This window comes from Leucoraja erinacea, chromosome 10, assembly GCF_028641065.1.
Source record: "Leucoraja erinacea ecotype New England chromosome 10, Leri_hhj_1, whole genome shotgun sequence".
Classification (NCBI taxonomy): domain Eukaryota; kingdom Metazoa; phylum Chordata; class Chondrichthyes; order Rajiformes; family Rajidae; genus Leucoraja; species Leucoraja erinaceus.
In genome coordinates this window covers 1,491,401-1,508,782 of record NC_073386.1, presented here as the reverse complement: position 1 = coordinate 1,508,782, position 17,382 = coordinate 1,491,401, and the positions used below count along the sequence as shown (strand labels likewise).

The window sequence follows — 17,382 nt, the reverse complement described above, 5'->3', positions numbered from 1 at the left end:
TCCCTCCCCCATGGCCCCGCGCCCCTCCCCCAGGGACCTATTCCCCCTACCCCATGGCCCCGAGCCCTCCCCATGGCTAGGTGCCCCACCAACACGCTATGGGGCCCCTTCCCCCAGGGCCTATGGCCCTACCACATGGTTCATGCCCTCCCCATGTTCTATTGGCCCCTCCCCCCAGGCTATAGGCCCTCCCCCATGGTCTTGCCCCTCCCCAATGGCATAGGCCCCTCCCCAATGGCTATAGGCCCCTCCCCATGGCTATAGGACCCTCCCCATGGCGAGGCCCCCTCCCCCATGGCTATAGGCCCCTCCCCCATGGCTATAGGCCCCTCGCCCATGGCTTAGAGGCCCCTCGCCCATGGCTTATAGGGCTCTTCCCATGGCCCCATGCCCCTCCCCCATGGCCCTATGCCCCTCCCCATGACTCTAAGCCCTCCCCCATGGCCCTATGCCCCTCCCCGTGGTCCCGTGTGCCAACATAGAGCATGCACAAGGTGGGCCCCGTGCGTTGCACGGACTGGGCTGCCGTGGCCCGTGTTCCGTGGCCGTGGGTAAATGGAAAAGGCACCATCACCTCGAGGAGCCAGGGGTTTGATTGTTTGCGAATCCAGGATGATGTCGAAGCCGAGGACTCGCAAACAAACGCTGCTGCTGCCAGGGTGCTAGGGCCGGGGGCCGGCACATACGGTACGCGGTTGTAACACGTGCGGCTCCGCCACGGATCAACGTCTTCACCACCAGCTCCTGCACACGGGCAAGCAACACAGCGTGAGGGGGAGGGAGAGAGGGGGGGAGAGGGGGGGGAGAGGGGGGAGAGGGGGAGGAGAGGGGAGAGAGGTGAGGAGGGGGGGAAAGAGAGAGGGAAAAGGGGGAGAGGGGGGGGAGGGGAGAGAGAGGGGGGGAGAGAGGGGGGGGGGGAGAGGGGGGGGAGGAGAGGGGGGGGAGAGGGGGGGGAGAGGGGGGGAGGGAAGGAGGGGGGGAGAGGGGGGGAGGGGGGGGGGGAGGAGAGGAGAGAACGGGGGAGAGGGGGAGAGGGGGGGGGAGGAGGGGGGGGGGGGAGGGGGGGAGAGGGGGGGGGAGAGGGGGGGGGGGGGGGGGGGAGGAGGGGGGGGAGAGGGGGAGAGAGAGGGGGAGAGGGGGAGAGGGGGGGGAGGGAGGGAGAGAGAGAGAGAGGGGGAGAGAGGGGGAGAGAGGGAGAGAGAGGGAGAGAGAGAGGGGGAGAGAGGGAAGAGAGAGGGAGAGGGAGAGAGAGGGAGAGAAGGAGCGAGAGGGAGGGGGGAGAGAGGGGGGGGAGAGAGAGGGAAAGGGGGGGGAGAGAGAGAGAGCCCCCCTCCCCTCGCCCAATGGTGCATTATTGCCAGTTCACACTGAACAGTGATCACACCGACCCAGCCAACAATCTGCCTATCGGGGACCCTCCCTGCATCGTTGGCCCGGTACTTGGTACTTTCCTCGCCTCCAGTTCTCCCCCCTCCGTAAGGGGAGGGGAGGGGGGGGGGAAGAAGAGAGAGGAAGAGGCGGAGGAGACAGTGGGCTGTGGAAGAGCTGGGAATGGGAGGGGAAGGAGGGAGAAAGCAGGGACTACCTGAAATTGGAGAAGTCAATGTTCATACTGCTGGGGTGTAAACTACCCAAGTGAAAGTGAAACCCAGGAACTGATTCCTGGAATGTCAGGACTGTTCATATAAAAATAAATTGGATAGGCATATGGATGAGAAGGGAATGGAGGGTTATTTGGTCTCCAAATCTGAGGAAGGACATTATTGCCAAATGACAATTAAATTGACTCTTGACTCTTGACTCTTGAGGGAATGCAGAGAAGGTTCACCAGACTGATTCCTCGGATGTCAGGACTGTCTTATGAAGAAAGACTGGATAGACTTGGTTTATACTCTCTAGAATTTAGGAGATTGAGAGGGGATCTTATAGAAACTTACAAAATTCTTAAGGGGTTGAACAGGCTAGATGCAGGCAGATTGTTCCCGATGTTAGGGAAGTCCAGGACAAGGGGTCACAGCTTAAGGATAAGGGGAAATCCTTTAAAACCGAGATGAGAAGAACTTTTTTCACACAGAGAGTGGTGAATCTCTGGAACTCTCTGCCACAGAGGGTAGTTGATGCCAGTTCATTGGCTATATTTAAGAGGGAGTTAGATGTGGCCCTTCTGGCTAAGGGGATCAGGGGGGTATGGAGAGAAGGCAGGTACGGGATACTGAGTTGGATGATCAGCCATGATCATATTGAATGGCGGTGCAGGCTCGAAGGGCCAAATGGCCTACTCCTGCACCTAATTTCTATGTTTCTATGTTTCTATGAAATATGAGGTGCTGCACCTCCAATTTGCGATGGGACTCACTCTGGCCATGGAGGAGGCCCAGGACAGAAAGGTCGGATTCGGAATGGGAGTTGCCTCACCCGCTGAGTTTCTCCTTTCTCATTTTTGTCTACCTTCGATTTTTCCAGCATCTGCAGTTCTTTCTTAACCATTTATTCTTCCCAAAAATATATATCAGGGCCATGGGATTATAAGAAAAAAAATAAATCCAGCACCTTGGTGTTATTAGCTCAGTTACCTGACCTCTGACACTGTCTGCAGTTCCGTGTTTCCACACGATACAAGACCTGGGTACATGAGGCAATAAAGCACCTTTGAAGCATTGACTTGTTCAGCTTAGTCTAGTTTAGAGACACAGCGTGGAAACAGGCCCTTCAGCCCACCGAGTCCGCGCCGACCAGCGATCCCCGCACACTGACACTACCCTGCACACACCACATTGATACCAAGCCAATTAATCTACAAACCTGCACATCTCTGTAGAGTGTGGGAGGAAACCAAAGATCTCGGAGAAAGGGCGGCTCGGTGGCGCAGCGGTAGAGTTGCTGCCTCACAGCGCCAGAGACCAGAGTTCGATCCTGGCTACGGGCGCTGTCTGTACAGAGTTTGTACGCTCTCCCCGTAACCTGCGTGGGTTTTCTCCTGGTGCTCCGGCTTCCTCCCACACTCCAAAGATGCGCAGGTTTGTAGGTTAATTGGCTTGGTGTAAATGTAACATTGGCCCCAGTGTGTGTAGGATAGTGTTAGTGTGCGGGGATCGCTGGGCGGTGCGGACCTGGTGGGTCGAAGGGCCTGGTTCCGCGCTGTATCTCTAAAACTAAACTAGACTAAACCCCACGCGGGTCATGAGGATGAACGTACAAACTCTGCACAGACAGCACCCGTGGTCAGGATGGAACCCGGGTCTCTGGTGCTGTGAGGCGGCAACTCTACTGCTGCGCCACTGGAGGAACAGCGTGGGGGGAGGGGGAGGTGGGTGAATCTGTAACCTTGTCATCGCCCTTTACGTAGCGACTATTCGCATACCTTGGGGATACAAGCAAAGAATGCCACTGTGAACGGCAGAGTAGACTCGATGGGCCACCGGCGGACGGAAGCGGAGAGGCGGCGAGCGTTACTCACAGAGACGTCGTTCCAGAACTTCCCGACGTCGTACTCGTTGGTGCGGAGGAACTCGGTGAACCAGTGGATGGACCTCTTGCTGCCCCGGTCTGCCTGCTCCGCGCGCCCAAAGTTCTCGTTGTGCTTGTTGACTGAATAGTTGGTCAGGTGCATGAAGAGCTGGCTCTGCGGAGAAGTTAACAGCAATTCAGCATTTGGGTTCCCCCCCCTGTCTCCGATAGGAATAAGGGGCGGGCAGGAAAAATGTTCCCCATGTTTCGGGGGGGGAGGAGTCCAGAACCAGGGGTCACACAGTTGAAGAATAAGGGGTGGGTCGTCTAGGACCGAGATGAGGAAAACGTTTTCACCCAGAGAGTTGTGAATTTGTGGAATTCTCTGCCACAGAGGTCAGTGGAGGCCGATTCACTGGATGTTTTCAGGAGAGAGTTAGATTTTGCTCTTAGGGCTAACGGAATCAAGGGATGTGGGGAGAAAGCAGGAACAGGGTACTGATTCTGGATGATCAATAGACAATAGACAATAGACGCAGGAGCCCTTCGAGCCAGCACCGCCATTCAATATGATCATGGCTGATCATCCAACTCAGTATCCCGTACCTGCCTTCTCTCCAAACCCTCTGATCCCCTTGGCCACAAGGGCCACATCTAACTCCCTCTTAAATATAGCCAATGAACTGGCCTCGACTACCCTCTGTGGCAGAGAGTTCCAGAGATTCACCACTCTCTGTGTGAAAAATGTTCTTCTCATCTCGGTTTTAAAGGATTTCCCCCTTATCCTTAAGCTGTGACCCCTTGTCCTGGACTTCCCCAACATCGGGAACAATCATCCTGCATCTAGCCTGTCCAACCCCTTAAGAATTTTGTAAGTTTCTATTTCCTTCGCTCCATAGATGCTGCTGCACCCGCTGAGTTTCTCCAGCTTTTTTGTGTACCCCAAATCATTACCCCGTTCCTGCCTTTTCCCCATGTCCCCTGACTCCGCTATCTTTAAGAGACCTATCTAGCTCTCTCTTGAAAGCATCCAGAGAACCGGCCTCCACCCCCCTCTGAGGCAGAGAATTCCACAGACTCACCACTCTCTGTGAGAAAAAGTGTTTCCTCGTCTCCGTTCTAAATGGCTTACTCCTTATTCTTAGTCAAGGAACATGTTGAATGGTGGTGCTGGCTCGAAGGGCAGAATGGCCTACTCCTGCACCTATTTTCTATGTTCACAAAAGGTGACTGACTCAAACAAAAATCTATTGCACAAAGTTCTGTCAGGATTCGTAAGTATTTCCATAAATATCCTTCCCGTGACCTTCCCATTTCCTTCCACAAGCAGCAGATGTATTCTGTCCAGACTCAGGCACATTCACCTCCCACTACTCTCAGCCACTGTACACCAAATCAGAGACAGCAGCTTGGAGGCTGATTGCAGATTCAGCGGAGCTGCAGGTGCTGGTTTACACCGAAGACAGACACAAAACGCCGGAGTAAACTCAGCGGGACAGGCAGCATCTCTGGAGAGAAGGAACGGGTGATGTTTCGGATCGAGACCCTTCTTCAGGCTGAGAGTCGGGGGAGGGGCAGGCGCAGAGATAGGGAAGCGTGAGGTGTGAAAAGGAGAGAACGGGGACGGAGATCACGGAACATGTGGAATAGACAATAGGTGCAGGAGGAGGCCATTCGGCCCTTCGAGCCAGCACCGCCATTCATTGTGGTCATGGCTGATCATCCACAATCGGAATTGATCATTGTTAGTTTCTTCCCAGCTGTTATCAGGCAACTGAACCTCCCTCGCACCAACGAGAGAGCGGTCCCGACCTCCCATCTGCCTCATTGGAGACCCTCGGAAAACCTTCAATCTGACTTTACCTCGCACAAAATGCATCTACAAATGGCGGGCGGCTCGATAGTAATCCTGCACAGTCTTTCCGCTGACTGGTTAGCTTGCAACAAAAAAAAAAAGCTTTTCACTGTACCTCGATACATGTGACAAGAATGAACTCCACCCTGCGTAGAGACTTGGCCGAGATGATGAGTTTAGTTTCGTTTAGTTGAAAGACACAGCTTAGATACAGGCCATTCGGCCCACCGAGTCCACGCTGGCCAGCGAGCACCCGTTCACATTAGTTCTATGTTATCCCACTTTCTCATTCACTTCCCACACACTAGGGGGCAATTTACACAGAGCCCATGAACCTACAAACCTGCACGCCCTTGGGGTGTAGGGGGAAACCGGAGCGCCCGGAGAAAACCCACGCAGCTCCCGGGGAGAACTTGCTAGGCTTTGTCTCGATCAATCCCCCCCCACCCCCCCCCTTCAATCAGTCTGGCGCAGCGGTAGAGTTGCTGCTGCCTTACCGTGCGAGAGACCCAGTTCGATCCTGGCTACGGGTGCTGTCTGTACGGAGTTTGCACGATCTCCCACACAGTGATCTGCGTGAGTTTCCTCCCGGGTGCTCCGGTTCCCTCCCACACTCCACAAAGGCGTGCGGGCTTGTCGGCTAATCAGCTCCTGTAAATGATTCCCAGTGCCGTGTTGGGATAGGACCGGTCGGCATGGGCTCGATGGGCCGAAGGGCCTGTCACCGCGCTGCACCTCCAAAATCTAATGCCTCAAACTCCAAAGCAGAACTAACTTCAAAAAGCCCAAGCGCAAGGTGCAATGGGGAGTGTTTTTCGTAATTAACCTGGTAATGAGTTGCAGATTAAGGGCCACATGTGTAGCCGGCAGCCATCTGCTGCATTGGGGCTTTGGAAGACAGGATCACGAGATGTTTGTTTCCCTGGAACTGCGAAGGTTCGGTGGGTCGAACATGACCCTGTACACCCAGAGCTAAATTTACCGCACACCTGCAGGCTGGGAACCCCGCCCTTCATTCTCTGACACTTGCAGCAGCAACAGCATCCGTTTACATCGGCCCCACCGACTCCACGAGGGCCGGCGATCGCCCGTTCCCGCCAGTTCCATGTTATCCCACTCCCCGCGCACCAGGGGTCAACTTCGCCGAGGGACAATTGACCCACAGACCCCTGCACGACTTTGGGATGTGGTGGGAAACCAAATGCATTTCGTTGTCTCTGTACTGTACACTGACAATGACAATTAAAATTGAATCTGAATCTGAGCACCTGGAGAAAACCCACGCGGTTACACGGAGAACGTGCAAACTCCGCACGCGCAGGCAACACCCGCCGTCAGGATCGAACCCGGGTCTCTGGCGCCGTGAGGTAGAGGCTCCATCAGTTACGTCACAGAATGGGAGTGCAGTTTACGGGAAGGTGGAGGCGGAAGAGGTTTACCATAACGATGTATGAATTCGGAGGTACCCGTGCTAGCATAAGTGACAGAAGCAGAATTAGGCCATTCGGCCCATCAAGTCTAGTCCGCCATTCAATCTCTCCCTCCTAACCCCATTCCCTTAGCCTTCTCCCCATAACCCCTGACACCCATACTAATCAAAAATCTATCTACCTCTGCCTTAGAAATATCATCTGACGGCCTCCGCAGACGTCTGTGGCAACGAATTCCACAGATTCAGCACCTGATAAAGAAATTCCTCCTCATCTCCGTCCTAAAGGTACAACCTTTTATTCTGAGGCTGTGCCCTCTAGTCCTGGACTCTCCCACTAGTGGAAACATCCTCTCCACATCCACTCTATCCAGGCCTTTCATTATTCATTAAGTTTCAATGAGGTTCTCCTCTCATCCTTCTAAACTCCAGTGAGTACACAGGCCCAGTGCCGACAAACGTTCATCGTATGTTAACCTAACCTTCTCCTGGGATCATTTGTGTAAGCATCCTCTCCAGAGCCAGCACATCCTTCCTCAGATATGGGGCCCAAAACTGCTGACAGTATTCTGAATGCAGCCTGACCAGCGCCTTATAGAGCCTCAGCCTCACATCCCTGTTTTTGTATTCTAGCCCTCCCGAACTAAATGATATCATTGCAGTTGTGGGCGGCACACTGGCGCAGCGGTAGCGTTACTGCTTCACAACGCTTCCAGCGCCAGTGACCAGGGTTCGATCCCGACTACGGGCGCTGTCTGTACGGAGTTTGCACGTTCTCCCCGTGACCGGCGCGGGTTTTCTCAAAGATCCTCGCTTTCCTCCCACACTCCAAAGACGTGCAAGTTTGTCGGTTAATTGACTTGGGGGTAGTATACTCAGTATAAATGTAAATTGTCCCTAACGTGTGTAGGATAGTGTTAGTGTGCGGGGATCGCTGGTCGGCACGGACTGGGCGGGCCGAAGGGCCTGTTTCCGCGCTGTATCTGTAAACACGAAACTGAACTACCTCCCCCGGAAGCTTGTTCCATACACCCACCACCCTCTGTGCCTAAAGGTTACCCCTCGTGTTCCTATTAAATCTTTCCCCCCTCATCTTAAACCTGTGCCCCCTGGTTCTTGATCCCCCAACTCTGGGCAAGAGACTGCATGTACATGATCTGTTCCTCTCATGAGTTTGTGGGTTTTCTCCGAGATCTCCAGATTTGCTCCCACTCCCCTCCTCACTCCAAAGACGTACAGGTTTGTAGGTAAAGTGGCTTGGTATAAATGTAAATTCTCACTAGTGTGTGTAGGATAGTGTGCGGGGATCGCTAGTCGGCACGGACACGCTGGGCCGAAGGGCCTGTTTCAGCGCTGTATCACTAAACTAACTAGTTGAGTTTACATTGGCCTTTGTCAGTCAGGCCATTGAGTGTGGAAGTTGGGATGTGATGTTACAATTGTGCCAGGCGTTGGCGAGGCCACATTTGGAGTGTTTGCCCATCTTGTTCCCGGAGGCCAGTGGCGAGGGGTGGTCTTACCAAGTTGGCGTCGGTGGGTGCGTGGTACTTCTCCGTGCCCATCCGCACCAGCCCGTCGTTGTACAGAAATATCCGCAGCGGGTCGCAGGAGGTGACCAGGATGTAGATGCGGAGGTCGAACTTGTAGCCCTCCAGCAGGAAGGGTTTGTCCAGGTACTCCTGCACGATCAGATGCTCGTGGGCTTGCAGCTTGTCCCCGTTCCGTATCAGCGATATCCTGGTGGCGGGGGGCAGAGAGACACACGTCAGAGATACAATACAGCGCGGAAACCCACCGAGTCCGCGCCGACCAGCGATTGCTCCGTACACCAACGCTATCAGTAGACAATAGACAATAGGTGCAGGAGTACGTCACTCTTCCCTTCGAGCCAGCACCGCCATTCAATGTGATCATGGCTGATCGCCCACAATCAGTTCCCCGTTCCTGCCTTCTCCACATATCCCCTGACTCCGCTATCTTTAAGATCCCTATCCAGCTCTCTCTTGAAAGCCTCCAGAGAATTAACATCCACCGCCCTCTGAGGCAGAGAGTTCCACAGATTCACAACTCTCTGTGTGGAAAAGTGTTTCCTCATCTCCGTTCTAAATGGCTTACCCCTTATTCTTAGGGGTAATCCTACACGCTTTTTCACACAGAGGGTGGTGGGTGTATGGAACGAGCTGCCGGAGGAGGTAGTCGAGGCTAGGACTATCCCAACGTTTAAGAAACAGTGAGACAGGTACACGGATAGGATGGGTTTGGAGGGATATGGGCCAAACGCAGGCAGGTGGGACTAGTGTAGCTGGGACATGTTGGCAGGTATTGGCAAGTTGGACTGAAGGGCCTGTTTCCACGCTGTATCACTCTATGACTAGAGACAATTTACACTTGTACCCAAGCCAATTAACCGCGTTCTTCAGGGAACGGGGATTCCCCTCCGCCACCATAGATGAAGCTCACAACAGGGTCTCATCCATACCCTGTAACACTGCTCTCTCTCCCCATCCCCGCACTCGCAACAAGGGCAGAGTCCCTCTGGTCCTCACCTTTTACCCCACCAGCCGGCAAATACAACACATATCCTTCTCCTCCTCTCCTTTTCCTTCTTCCCCCCCCCCCCCCCCCCCCCCCCCCCATCAGTCTGAAGAAGGGTTTCGGCCCGAAACGTTGTCTATTTCCTTCGCTCCATAGATGCTGCTGCACCCGCTGAGTTTCTCCAGCAATTTTGTGTACCTTTAATTAACCTACAAACCTGCAGGTCTTTTTGGAGTTTTTTCTGGCACTCTCCCACCATCAGATGGCGCAGTGGTAGATTTGCTGCCTTAAAGTGCCAGAGACCCAGGTTCAATCCTGACTACGGGTGCTGTCTGTCTGCCGAGGTACAGTGAACAGCTTTTGTTGCGTGCTAACCAGCCAGCGGAAAGACAATACATGATTACAATCGAGCCGTCCACAGTGTACAGACACACGATAAGGGAATAACGTTTACTGCAAGGTAACGCCAGCAAAGTCCGATCAAGGATAGTCCGAGGGTCACCAATGAGGTAGATAGTAGTTCAGGATCGCTCTCTGGTTGTGGTAGGATGGTTCAGTTGCCTGATAACAGCCGGGAAGAAACTGTCCCTGAATCTGGAGGTGTGCGTTTGTTTTCACACTTCTGTACCTCTTGCCCGATGGGAGAGGGGAGAAGAGGGAGTGGCTGGGGGGTGCGACTGGTCCTTGATTGTGCTGCTGGCCTTGCCGAGGCAGCGTGGGGTGTAGATGGAGTCAATGGAAGGGAGGTTGGTTTATGTAATGGTCACAGTGTGATGTGAGATGTGTAGGGAAGAACTGCAGATGCTGGTCGCTGTCGGTGACTCGTTTTCACCCCAGTCCACAGCTAATAATACTTTCATCGTTACTTTTTTGCATATCATTCATTCATTTGTTCGATATGTCTCTACATTGCTGTCTATATCTCTCGTTTCCCTTCCCCCCGACTCTCAGCCGGCAGATGGTCCTCAACCCAAAACGTCACCTATTCCTTTTCCCCCCAGAGATGCTGCCTCAGCCGCTGAGATACTCATAGAGTGATACAGAGTGGAAACAGGCCCTTCGGCCCAACTTGCCCATACATGCCAACATGTCCCAGCTACACTTGTCCCACCTGCCCACGTTTGGTCCATATCCCTCCATCTACCTGTCTAACTGTTTCTTAAACGTTGCGATAGTCCCACACTCAACCACCTCCTCCTCCGGCAGCTCGTTCCGTACACCCACCACCCTTTGTGTGAAAACGTTACCCCTCAGATTCCTACTAAATCTTTTCCCTTTCACCTGAAACCTATGTCATCTTGTCCTCGATTCCCCCTACTCTGGGCAAGAGACTCTGTGCGTCTACCCGATCTATTCCACTCTTTCTAACCGATCTATTCAGGAGAGCAGCCCTGAGCTACGATCTACCTCATTGGAGACCCTTGGACTATCTTTGATCGGACTTTACTGGACTTTATCTTGCACTAAGCGTTATTCAGATTATTCCCTTCATCATGTATCTGTACACTGTGGACGGCTCGATGGTAATCTTTTATTGTCTTTCCGCTGACTGGTTAGCACGCAACAGAGGTACCTCGTTGTAACTTGGTACATGCAATTCTGATTAAGTGTGTGTGTGTGTGTGTGTGTGTGTGTGTGTGTGTGTGTGTGTGTGTGTGTGTGTGTGTGTGTGTGTGTGTGTGTGTGTGTACGTGCGTGTTCACATCTACTCGAAAAAATGCAAACGGGCAAATTCTTACATTTTCCTATAGAGTTTTATCCCGTGGAGTCCAAGATTGTCTTATCTGAAAAATCCCTGCTTTATTTCTCGAGTTATTTATGAAAATGTTCACAAATCTGAAATATCTTTGAAAATAGAAACCCAGTGACTTTGGCTGATGATGTCACAACGGCTCTGCGTGCTGCGTCTGCGCTGCGAGTGACGTGTCCCCTCCCCCCCCCCCGTGAGCTTGCTGCCGTCACCCACCGCAAACTTACCGCCCTCCCACGAGCTTCTGCCCCCCCACACCCCCCGTGCTACCGCCCACTCCTCTCCCCCCTCCTCTCTCTCTCCCCCTCCTCTCTCTCCCCCTCACCCCTCTCCTCTCCTACGCGTTGGGGGCTATGCGTGAGTGGATAGGGCAGGGATGCGACAAGGGGTCCAGGACAAGGGGTCACAGCTTAAGGATAAGGGGGAAATCCTTTAAAACCGAGATGAGAAGAACTTTTTTCACACAGAGAGTGGTGAATCTCTGGAACTCTCTGCCACAGAGGGTAGTCGAGGCCAGTTCATTGGCTATATTTAAGAGGGAGTTAGATGTGGCCCTTGTGGCTAAGGGGATCAGGGGGTATGGAGAGAAGGCAGGTACGGGATACTGAGTTGGATGATCAGCCATGATCATATTGAATGGCGGTGCAGGCTCGAAGGGCCGAATGGCCTACTCCTGCACCTAATTTCTATGTTTCTATGTTTCTAAGAAATGAATGAATAATATTAATATAATATCAAGGGAGCGAAAGGTTAGCATGTGTGTGTGGGGGTGGTTAGTGTGTGTGTGTGTGTGTGTGTGTGTTTGTGTGTGTGTGTGTGTGTGTGTGTGTGTGTGTGTGTAGTGTGTGTCTGTGTGTGTGTGTGTGTGTGTGTGTGTGTGTGTGTGTGTGTGTGTGTGTGTGTGTGCGTGTGTGTGTGTGTGTGTGTCTGTGTGTGTGTGTGTGGGGGGGTGTGTGTGTGTGTGTGTGTGTGTGGGTGTGTGTGTGTGCGTGTGTGTGTGTCTGTGTGTGTGGGTTTGTGTGTGAGTGTATATGTGTGTGTGTGTGTGTGTGTGTGTGTGTGTGTGTGTGTGTGTTAATGTGTGTGTGGTGTGTGGTTAGTGTGTGTGTGTGTGTGAGTGTGTGTGTGTGTGTGTGTGTGTGGGTGTGTGTGTGTGTGGGTGGGGGGGGGGGTAGTGTATGTGTGTGTGTGGGGGGTGGTTAGTGTGTGTGAGACGCTGCAGGCCACCCCCCACCCCGCAACCGCTTTGAGGGGACGGGACCCAACGAGACCCACTTGGTCTGTTCTCTATATAAATAGACCATTCTCCTTTTAAACACTCGGAGTTTGCAGCTTGGTCAGCGGTGGGAGAGCAGTGGGCGGGAATTGAACCTGAAACTCTGAAGCAGCGAGGCAGCTGCTGCCAGCGTCTTTAATTGCATTCACAGCTTGGGCTCAGAAGGTCCCTCCCAGTGTCGCCAGCTGTCGGTGCGAGTTGACGGCTTTGCCGGGGATTGACGTCAAAGTGGGACCGAGGGGAACAGGTCCTCGATCCGGGGCTGATTGGCGGGCGGGAGAATGGAGCTGCATCTCGTGACCCGGGCACCGGGGGGGTGAGCTAGCGATGAATCTGGACGCAAGCCGTCACGGTGCAATTACACGCCGACCCGCGCGTTCCATCAGTCTCGGTGCTCGCGGCTCTTTCGGGGGAATGAATTCTGAACAATATCTGTGGAAGGATGTGCCGGCTCTGGAGCGGGTCCAGAGGATGTCTACGTGAATGATCCCAGGAATGAACGGGTTAACATATGATGAGCGTTTGACGGCACTGGGCTTGTACTCGCTGGAGTTTAGAAGAACATAGAAACATAGAAATATAGACAATAGGTGCAAGAGTAGGCCATTTGGCCCTTTGAGCCAGCACCACCATTCAATGTGATCATCCCCAATCAGTACCCTGTTCCTGCCTTCTCCCCATATCCCCTGACTCCGCTATCTTTAAGAGCCCTATCTAGCTCTATGGTGGTGAGTAGTCGCCCAAAGAGTCGTACCTTTTTCTGCTCGCCGCTGGATTTTCAACGTTGAACATTTTCAGCGACCTGCTGTGACTATGATGGGTGTGGGCAGTGGGACAGGACCTACTGTGTTACTTTATTGTATTTTAAGTTTCATGTAGTTTCGTTTTTTAAGTTTAGTTTAGTTTAGTTTCTTAGTTTGGTTTAGTTTACATAGAACCGTGGAAAATAGGTGGAGGAGTAGAGGCCATTCGGCCCTTCGAGCCAGCACCGCCATTCAAGATGATCACGGCCGATCATCCGAAATCTGTACCCCGTTCCTGTTTTCTCCCCATATCCCTTGATTCCGTTAGATCGAAGAGCTAAATCTATCTCTCTCTTGAAAACATCCAGAGGTTGCTGCTGATTCACAACTCTCTGGGTGAAAAAGTTTTTCCTCATCTCAGACCTAAATGGCCTACCCCTTATTCTTAAACAGTGACCCCTGGTTCTGGATTCCCCCAACATCAGGAACAATTTTCCTGCATCTAACGTGTCCAATCCTTTAAGAATTGTATATGTTTCTATAAGATATCCTCTCATCCTTCTAAATTCCAGTGAATCCATTCTTTCATCATATGTCAGTCCCACCATCCCAGGAATTAACCTGGTGAACCTACGCTGCATTCCCTCAATGGCAAGAATTTCCTTCCTCAAATTAGGAGACCAAAACTGCACACAATACTCCAGGTGCGGTCTCACCAGGGCCCTGTACAACTGCAGTAGGACCACCTTGCTCCTCAAATCCTCTTGCAATGAAGGCCAACATGCCATTAGCCTGTTGTACCTGCATGTTTACTTTCAGCGACTGATGCATAAGCACACCTAAATCTCGTTGCACCTCCTCTTTTCCTAATCTGACACCATTCAGATAATAATCTGCCTTCCTGTTCTTGCCACCAAAGTGGATAACCTCACATTTATCCACATTAAACTGCATCTGCCATGCATCTGCCCACTCCCCCAACCTGTCCAAGTCGCCCTGCATTCTCATAGCATCCTCCTCACGGTTCTCACTGTCACCCAGCTTTGTGTCATCTGCAAATTTGCTAATGTTACTTTGAATCCCTTCATCCAAATTATTGATGTATATTGTAAATAGCTGCGGTCCCAGCACCGAGCCTTGCGGTACCCCACTAGTCACTGCCTGCCATTCTGAAACGGACCCTACTCTTTGTTTCCTGTCTGCCAACCAGTTCTCTATCCATGTCAGCACTCCACCCCCAATACCATGTGCCCTAAATCTGCCCACTAATCTCTGATGTGAGACCTTAGCAAATGCTTTCTGAAAGTCCAGGTACACTACATCCACTTGCTCTCCCTTGTCCATTTTCCTAGTTACATCTTCAAAAAATTCCAGACGATTAGTCAAGCATGATTTCCCCTTCGTAAATCCATGCTGACTCGGACAGAGTCGCACTAGTCGGGCTCGAGCCCGGCTCTCGGGCGCTGTGAGGCAGCTGCTCCACCCGCTGCATCGCCCAACTGGAGGTGTTGGGGGGGGGGGTGAAAGAGTTAGTTATTAATTGTTTGTTGTCATATTTCAGATTCAGATTCAGATTCAATTTTAATTGTCATTGTCAGTGTACAGTACAGAGACAACGAAATGCATTTAGCATCTCCCTTGAAGAGCGACATAGCAAACGATTTGAATAAAAAAATAAAAATAATAATAAGTGTCCGGGGGGGGAGGGGGGTGTGATTGGCAGTCACCGAGGTACGTTGTTTAGTAGAGTGACAGCGGCCGGAAAGAAGCTGTTCCTCAACCTGCTGGTTCGGCAATGGAGAGACCTGTAGCGCCTCCCGGATGGTAGGAGGGTAAACAGTCCATGGTTGGGGTGAGACCAGTCCTTGGCGATGCTGAGCGCCCTCCGCAGACAGCGCTTGCTTTGGACAGACTCAATGGAGGGGAGCGTGGAACCGGTGATGCGTTGGGCAATTTTCACCACTCTCTGCAATATTTGAGCTTTCCTGCTGCAAGAAACCAATTGTAATGCATGATGGGATTTAGACAACTCCCATCATGACAAAGGTGTTTTGTTTTTTTTAACTTGTTAAATAGTTCCCAGCTCACTTGCAAGTTAATGAGGTTAATCAGATAAGAAGGGCCCAGAGGATGCATTGGCATGACTGGCTTTTGGCAAAGAGTGAAAAACAACTCCATATTTGGAGGTGGCTGATGGTTTCTTGTACATTACATCATGCAATTGGTTTTATGTCTGTAGGTATATAAACCCCAGTTTTCTGGTATTTCTTTGTCCGTGTGCTGCTGGAGTATTCGGCCGTAAAACTGTTGCCTCTGGGCGGCTAGGTCCACACCCGTCAGACGTCAAATTAAAGCTTTGTATGGTCTTAGGAATTTGTACTTTGTCTATCTATTTAAGTGAACTTTTACAGTGGAAGGGGAGAGGAGGAGGGTGCAACCTACCCATGACCCATGGCGCCGTTGGCCGGCTTGACGATGAAGGTTTTCTGCCGGCGTTTTTTGCGTAGCTCCTTGATGCAGTTCTGGAACTGGGTGTACTCGGCCGGGAAGATCCACGTCCTGGGGGTGAAGCAGTACTCCTGAGACTGGCTCTTGATCATCCTGCAGGGGAAGGAGGTTTCACAGGCTCATCAGTCGTGGCACCAGTCCCACAGTTGTCCACAAGGGACCGCTCTTGAGTTCACACGGCCAACATTGGGGACCCATCAGCGCTTCACCCTGCCCAATCCCTGACCTAATTGATCCTGGTCTTTTCGCACCTCCAGCTCCATGCTATGAGAATGCAGCGTGACTTGGACAGGTTGGGGGAGTGGGCAGATGCCTGGCAGATGAAGTTTAATGCGGATAAATGTGAGGTTATCCACTTTGGTAGCAAAAAACAGGAAGGCAGATTACTATCTGAATGGTGTCAGGTTGGGAAATGGGGAAGTACAACGGGATCTGGGGGTCCTTGTTCATCAGTCTATGAAAGTAAGCATGCAGGTACAGCAGGCAGTGAAGAAAGCGAATGGCATGTTGGCCTTTATAACAAGAGGAATCGAATATAGGAGCAAAGAGGTCCTTCTGCAGTTGTACAGAGCCCTAGTGAGACCACACCTGGAGTATTGTGTGCAGTTTTGGTCCCCTGATTTGAGGAAGGACATTCTTGCTATTGAGGGAGTGCAGCGTAGGTTTACAAGGTTAATTCCCGGGATGGTGGGACTGTCATATACTGAGAGAATGGAGCAGCTGGGCTTGTACACTCTGGAGTTTAGAAGGATGAGAGGTTATTTTATTGAAACATATAAGATTATTTTGGGCTTGGACACGCTAGAGGCGGGAAACATGTTCCCGATGTTGGGGGGAGTCCAGAACCAGGGGCCACACACAATTTAAGAATAAGGGGTAAGCCATTTAGAACGGAGACGAGGAAACACTTTTTCTCACAGAGAGTGGTGAGTCTGTGGAATTCTCTGCCTCAGAGAGCGGTGGAGGCAGGCTATTTGGATGCTTTCAAGAGGGAGCTAGATCGGGCTCTTAAAAATAGCGGAGTCAGGGGATATGGGGAGAAGGCAGGAACGGGGTACTGATTGGGGACGATCAGCCATGATCACATTGAATGGCGGTGCTGGCTCGAAGGGCCGAATGGCCTCCTCCTGCACCTGTTGTCTATTGTCCCAACAGTATGGATATTGACTTCTCAAACTTCAAGTAACTCCTTGCTTTCCCTCTCCATCACACACCCCCTCCCCCACCCCAGTCCTCACCGTTTGCGTCCCTTCATTGTCACCTCAACCCCAGCCGACAATGGACCATTGTGGGCTCGTGTTCGTAAGTGAAAGGAGCAGAATCAGGCCGTTCGGCCCATCTAGTCCACTCCGCCACTCAGCGGTGGCTGAACTACCTTTCCCTCTCAACCCCATTGTCCTCATAACCTCTGACACCCGCCGCCCTCACCGTGAATACGCAAGTCTCTGCCTTAAAAGCCGTGACTTGGCCGTCGTTGGCAACCAGCTCCGCACTGTTTCAGCACAAGAAGCGGAGTTGAGGGTTAGCATAGATCGGCCACTGGATGATGGGGTAGGCTTGAGGGGCAGAGTGGCCAGCTGCTGGTGGGGACATCCGTTTCCCAACTCCCCCTCGCCCCTCCCTAGAACAACATTCCATGCTGGCAATAGTTATGGAATGACACAGCGTGGAAACAGGCCCTTCGGCCCAACTTGCCCACACTGGCCAACATGCGTACAGTTTTGGTCTCCAAATCTGAGGAAGGACATTATTGCCATAGAGGGAGTGCAGAGAAGGTTCACCAGACTGATTCCTGGGATGTCAGGACTGTCTTATGAAGAAAGACTGGATAGACTTGGT

General features: G+C 52.2%; 1 pseudogene; it reads right to left on the bottom strand.

Annotated features, from left to right (window-relative positions):
- Nucleotides 1–406: 406 nt before the first annotated feature.
- The window catches only part of LOC129701300 (tubulin polyglutamylase TTLL7-like), a 24,021-nt pseudogene continuing 7,045 nt past the window's right edge, over nt 407–17,382 (bottom strand).